The sequence below is a fragment of the Balaenoptera physalus genome (assembly GCF_965194825.1).
Source record: "Balaenoptera physalus genome assembly, chromosome: 3".
NCBI lineage: Eukaryota > Metazoa > Chordata > Mammalia > Artiodactyla > Balaenopteridae > Balaenoptera > Balaenoptera physalus.
This window is the reverse complement of record NC_138890.1, coordinates 15,127,462-15,134,100: the sequence shown is the minus strand read 5'-3', so window position 1 is coordinate 15,134,100 and position 6,639 is coordinate 15,127,462. Positions and strand designations below refer to the sequence as shown.

The 6,639-nt window shown below is 42.6% G+C and overlaps 1 long non-coding RNA gene across 1 annotated transcript; it reads right to left on the bottom strand.

Moving 5' to 3' along the window:
• Window positions 1-214: 214 nt before the first annotated feature.
• On the bottom strand, window positions 215-6,569 carry LOC309658811. Its single transcript, XR_014262410.1, has 2 exons — window positions 5,512-6,569; window positions 215-5,461 (listed from the first exon to the last, which is right to left on the bottom strand). It is a non-coding gene; the product is annotated as an uncharacterized lncRNA (long non-coding RNA).
• Between the last annotated feature and the right edge of the window lie 70 nt (window positions 6,570-6,639).

Below are 6,639 nucleotides of genomic sequence, written 5' to 3'. Positions count from 1 at the left end.
GCTTTCCTGGAAATGCGATGTCATTCCTTTTCTGTCCTTTTTGGTCCAAGACTTCCCATCATGGCCGCTGGTAGGTGTGTCGTTTAGTACCTAATGCACTAAAATCAGGGTAGAATGAAACTCAGGGTCTGTTAGAGGTCAGATTTGTCACCATCTTGGTTTTAGCTAGTTCTATCTGGTTTTTGTTTTTCTCTTCATACAGCTTCTTTTGTGAGTGTGTGTGTGTGTGTGTGTGTGTCCAGACCTTGTGACTTAAAGATATATGTTAGTTCCTGTTCAAGGGAGGTGTTGGTGTGTTTTGAGCAATGGTCTGTGGCAACTCTGGTAACAAAATCGATTAACTTTTTTGGGCCCTCCAGTGCAGAGGGCTGAATTGGCCCTGCTGTCCAGATCATGGCAAAGCACTGTCTTTGTTTTGTGCACAGCACACCTGTTGTTTTTAATATTAGCTCATTAGTGAATCAAGTCCCATCCCTTCATTCTGCTCCTCTCCCACACAAATGGCACTTGTCTCCTTTGATACAAATTGTTAAATTCATTTTTATCTTTGAAAATTCTGCGTTGTGTTTTTATTTTATTTTTTGTGGCTTAAAATGACACAAAATTATTATCATAGTTCTGGAGGTCAGAACTTTGAAACGGGTCTCATGGGGCTAAAATCAAGATGTAAGCAGGGCTGCAGGTTTTGGGGGAGGGTCTGTTTCCTTGCCTCTTCCACCTTCTAGAGGGTGTCCTCAATCCTTGGTTTGGGCCCCCAGCCAACAATTGAATATCACTCCAACCTCTCTTCCTGTCATCACAACTCCTTTAACTCTTCTGCCTGCCTCTTTCACACCTTAAGGACGGTTGTGATTACACTGAGCCCAATCAGGCAATCGAGAATCCCTAACTCAATCACATCTGGCAAAGTCCCTTTTGACATGCGGAGAAACATATTCCAAGGTTCTGGGGACTAGATGTAGACATCTCTCAGGACCCACTCTTCTGCTTGCAACAAATCTATTTATTTATTATTGGAGTATAATTGCTTTACAGTGTTGTGTTAGTTTCTGCGATACAAAGAAATTAATCAACTATATGTATACCTATATCCCCTCCTTCTTGGGCCCCCCCCGCCCCCACATCCCACCCATCTACGTCATCACAGAGCACCGAGCTGGGTTTCCTGTGCTTTATAGCATGTTCCTGCTAGCTATCTATTTGACCCATGGTAGTGTATATATGTCAATCCTAATTTCCCAATTCGTCCCACCCTCCCCTTCCCCCGCTGTGTCCACATGTCTGTTCTCTATGTCTACATCTCTATTCCTGCCCTACAAATAGGTTCATCTGCACCATTTTTCTAGATTCCATATATATGCATTAATATATTTGTTTTTCTCTTTCTGGCTTACTTCACTCTCTATGACAGACGCGGGGTCCATCCACATCTCTACAAATGATCCAGTTTCGTTCCTTTTTATGTGGAGTAATATTCCATTGTATATATGTACCACACCTTCCTTATCCACTCATCTGTTGTTGGGCATTTAGGTTGCTTCCATGTCCTGGCTATTGTAAATAGTGCTGCAATGAACACTGGGGTGCATGTGTCCTTTTGAACTATGGTTTTCTCAGGGTATATGCCCAGTAGTGGGATTGCTGGGTCATATGGTAGTTCTATTTTTAGTTTTTGAAGGAACCTCCATACTGTTCTCCATAGTGGCTGTATCAATTTACATTCCCACCAACAGTGCAAGAGGGTTACCTTTTCTCCACACCCTCTCCAGCATTTATTGTTTGTACATTTTTTGATGATGGCCATTCTGACCTGTGTGAGGTGATACCTCACTGTAGTTTTGATTTGCATTTCTCTAATAATTAGGGATGTTGAGCAGCTTTTCATGTGCCTCTTGGCCATCTGTATGTCTTCTTTGGTGAAATGTCTACTTAGGTCTTCCACCGATACACCCTAGGGGACTACAGGAAGGAACAGAGCCCTGATTATCCTTATTCTTATTTATGGTCAATGTTACCAGAAACAGACCGACCAGGACCAGATGAACCAATACTCAGTAGTCTCTCAGGGCCACAGTTCCCTAGCAGGAGAATGGAGGATTGTCTACCTACCACTGCAGATGGGGATACCAACAGGACTTGGTCTAACAGGGAGTTTCCCAGTTACCAATCAGGCAGCATCAGATGGTGAGGGACTCCTTGACCCAGAAGGAAAAGTCCAATTAAAGTGGCAGTATGCTCAAAAACAGTTGACCAAATTTTATGCCTTTTCCCCCAAAAGGAAACCTCCAATCAAGGCAACCAGTAGATAAGAATACCCTGGTGTCATCACATGCGAGATTCCACCACCTACCAGAGACATATCATAGACCAGACCAGGACCAGGACCTTGTTTCTTTCACCCTGGAATTGAAAGCACTGTGGGCCAGTGATGCCTGGTCAGTGGCAGTGCTTGGGGCTGTCCCTGAGCCAAAGGTGCCCAGGCAGCTGCTGGACATGTTCTGAGAGCTTCCACTGTAACAGGGTGATAGAGTGGGTGTGTTTTCCGAGGTTTGGGCCGAGATTGCAATGTCAATAACAGGTTAGGAAACACTTACCCAGCTAAGAGAATGTGAACCTGGCTTTACCACCCTTGATTCCATCCCTGGCTCAGAAAACAATGACTGACACGTGAGGAGAAGGGAAGGCAAGGATCACTTTTTAGTGAGCCCTTTGCAAGAGAATGTGCTTTCACTTTAAGCCAACTATGGGTCTGGACTTGGTCTTCCTGGGTAAGATACCCTCATTCAAAAAAAGGTGGATTTCTTCACCATTTGTAAACCCTGAACAGGAAGTAGGAGGCCTGTGGGTCTGGGCTGTGCCTGTCCCTGAGATTCTAATGGGGATGTTAGTGTGAGCCACTCCCACCCCTACCATGGTCCCGCCTATGTGAGGGACAATTCACTACACCAGGGGTCATCAGTAGGACTGTAATTGTCTCACCCAAGTATGTCGTTCCTACCCTTTATATTTCCTCTCAGCCAGCTCCCATCCTTGTAATGGGGTCAAGTGTGATGAAGAAAGGGGAAGGAGCTGACTCTTTTCCTAACCCCACTGCAGCTATCTCAGTTGAAGGAAGGACTGAGCCAGGGCAGGGGAGATTTCAACTTTATAAGAGTCTGGAGATCGTTTATTAGACCAACTGGACTTTTGCTTACCTGAGTGGAACCAGGAGACAGGATATTTCCTGAGCCATTCCTTCCCTCTGTCAACCAGGAAATGTGTGCTTTGCCTCTGTGCATTTCAGAGACCATATTGATATCCAGGAATGCCTGCCCCTCCTGAACATGTCATGCCCTGAGGAGACCAAGATATTAGAGACCTAGTCTTGTCAGTCACCACAGAACATTGCCCAATGTCAACTGAAAAGCTTAGTAAACATTTGCAGGGTAAAGGAAGGACCACACCCATTTTCCACTTCAGCTACTGCTTTTAGAGTTAAGGCACTTTCAGAGGGTTTTCTGGACAAACTCAGCCATTCTAGGCAACCCATTTTCTGCCTGTCCTCCTTCCCTTTACTCCTGTTCCCTGCTTTGCTTACCTGCACCCCCAGTCCTAGCCTGGTCTCTGATGGAGGCCTGGCACTCAGCTTCTTTGTCCACACTCTAGCCTGCTCAGTGTCTGGTGGTGAAAGTCTTAACATGCAAGCATCACATGGGTTGAGGCTCTACCAGAGGTGGAGGAACATGAGAGGAGGTGGTACAACCAAAAGAGGCTGCTTCCTGGACCTTGTGAATTCCTCTGAGCCCAGTTCCAAACCATTCCAGGCATCTAATAGACAGATTAGCCTGAAAGGAGAGCCCAAACCTAGGAAAGGTTTCCAAAGAGTGGCCCTAAAGTGCAATCAGCAACCTTTGTATGCCTCTTGTAGACTCTGCCCAGATTCTACTTTGGTTCCTACTCTGTGCGGGGACAAAGCATCTTTGCAGAGGCTCACAGACCTATAACAGAGCCAGTTAGGAGTTTCTCCTGCAGAGGCTGCAGCTGTGCAGGTGCCCAAGGAACAATTCCACTTGGTAGGTGACCAGTAGTCACCATGACAGGTCTGTGTCACCTGTGGTCCTGAAGAAGATTCATGTGATCACAGGGCACTTAGGAGAAGAAGGTCAGACTGTGGACTGTGAGATGTGTATTCAGGGCATCAGGTCCCAGCCTGTGGACACTTCAGAGCAAAGATGGAGAAGGCATGAACTTGGTTTTCTTATTTTACTAATTTCTTATTTTACTACTGAGATCTTTAATTAGCTGTTTGGCTGTGTTTATCTGCATGCACAGCTCGTTGTCACGTTCATTTGTGAGTTTTCATCTTTGCCTTGCAGTTCTTTCTACCTGGAATGCCAGTCTCTCTTGTCCCCACAATGATTTCTCAGTCTTTCTCCCATCATAGCATTGATCGTCTCTATATGTCAGACAGAGTATTTCTCTGATGTACCCAAATTATGGAAGGAGGGAAAGATTCATGACTGACTGCAGAGAAAAGAATATATGCAACATCAATTTGGAAAGAACTGAGATATTTTTCTGTTTAGAATCCTCTAGTTACTTACATAATATAATGATTACCTACACACTGAACAACTATCCCAAGAAACAGAACATCTTCAATAACTATACCTATCTATGTGGTCTTATTTACTCCATGCTCTGGCACCAGCCCTTGGATAACAACTTCATGAAGTATGTATTTACGATTCCTTTCTTTCATTTGTTGTTTTATCACTGACATATTCATGCCTTAACAATATTTTGTTGTGTTCTCCTGAAACTTTATTTAAACGGCATTATACTGGTTCTTAATTTAAAAACTTGGCATTATGCTACTAATATTTATTTATCTATTATATCTATGACCCATTCTTTACAATGCTGTAGAGCTCAATTTATTTATCCCTTCTCTGTCATTGGCTATCCTCTCCTTTTTCACAGTTATGAAGACTGCTGTTAGGAACACACTTCTACATATCTTCTGGACATTTGTACATAGTGACTCTTAGGTATCATCTTAGGAGTGGAAATGCTTGTTCCCAAGGTGCATGAAAGTACAGTTTTATAAAATTAAGCCATATCAGTTTTTCAAAGTGACTGTATTTTTAAAATTTTCATTATTTTTTATTGATCAAAGTGATTGTGTTGATTTACACTCCCAGCAGCAATGTTTCAGAGATCCAATTGATCCGCATTCTCACCAATACTTGATGTTTTCCAACTTTTAATTTTTCCAATTGAATTGATGCACAATGTCATCTCATTGTGCCCAGATTTTCATTTTCCTTGTTACTAAGGAGGTGCTAAACCTTCTGGTGCTTACTGGCCAGACGTGTTTTTGCTTTTGTTTTTCCTGAGAAAGGTCTATTTATGTCTTTTGCCCACTTCCACACTAGATTGTTTCCCATCTCCTTAGTGATTTGTAAAATCTAAAAACTATCTTGTTTCCATTGACCCTTAGTTTAGTGATTTGTAAAATCTAAAAACTACCTTGTTTCCATTGACCCTTAGTTGACAACATCTGTGCAAATATATTCTCCAGGTTTTTGAAGATTTTTTGTTTTACTGTCAATAAGCATTTCTTTTCATGAACAGAATCTTTTCATTTTAATGTAGTCAAAGTCACCCTGTTTGTTAATCTTTTCTATCCAGTTATCATCTGGGTATCTTGTTGAAGAAAATTTTCTGAACCCTAAGATCAGCTGTAGTTTCTTCCAGAGTTTTCCATTTGAAATTTAGGCCTTTCCTCCTCTAGAGTTGATTATCAAAAGTGATATAGGTAGGGAATCAGTAACGTTTTTCCATATGGATAATTAGTTTGTCCAACTCCATTTACTAAACAGTGCCTTCTTTACCCACTGACATATGATGTACTTCTTCCATTCAACACAATTCTGTAAATCCTGAGTCTAATACAGTGTTCTGTGCTGTGTTCTGTGGGTCAGTTCATTCATCTCTGTGCCAGCACCCAAGTACAGCATTAAAGTATACTTTATTTTTACAATGTATAAAATATACATGAAAAATGCCATATATGGTACTGCAAACCCTCCCATTTCTTCTTCTTTTAAAGAAAATTTGGTATTTTCTTCTTAATCTTCCATGTAAATTTAGGAATCCAGGCTCCTCCCTTCTCTCTGTGCCCAGCTCCTTGTGGTTTTGCCTTGTGTCCCCAGATCCCCTTCTGGTAGTTTGATTCGCTCATCAGATGTGATCCCACGACCCGCCAGAGTGATCCAGGCCCCGGGTTGACAATGTGGCAGTCAGGTATAGGGCTCCTAACAATGAAAGAACAAAAAGACAGAGAAAAGTTAGAGAACTGCTTCTCCCTCATTCACTGGACGCTTTGAAAAGTTTCTCACAGCCTTCCTTCTTCCCTGTTGTCTGTACTCCCCTGGGTGTCTTGGCTAGGTGACCTCCCAGGGGTCCTAAGAGACCTGCCTTTCCTGGCCTTTAGTACCTCTCTGCCCTCTCCTTACTCACTGATCCTCTGGAAGTCACACTCTTGTATTTTCTTTACTGGAAAATGTGGTGCTGTAGAGAAAGACATAAACATGATTTCTCTGGTTTCATTTTCATTTCTGGAAATGTTAGTTTCAACTATCAATCTTTTCTTCC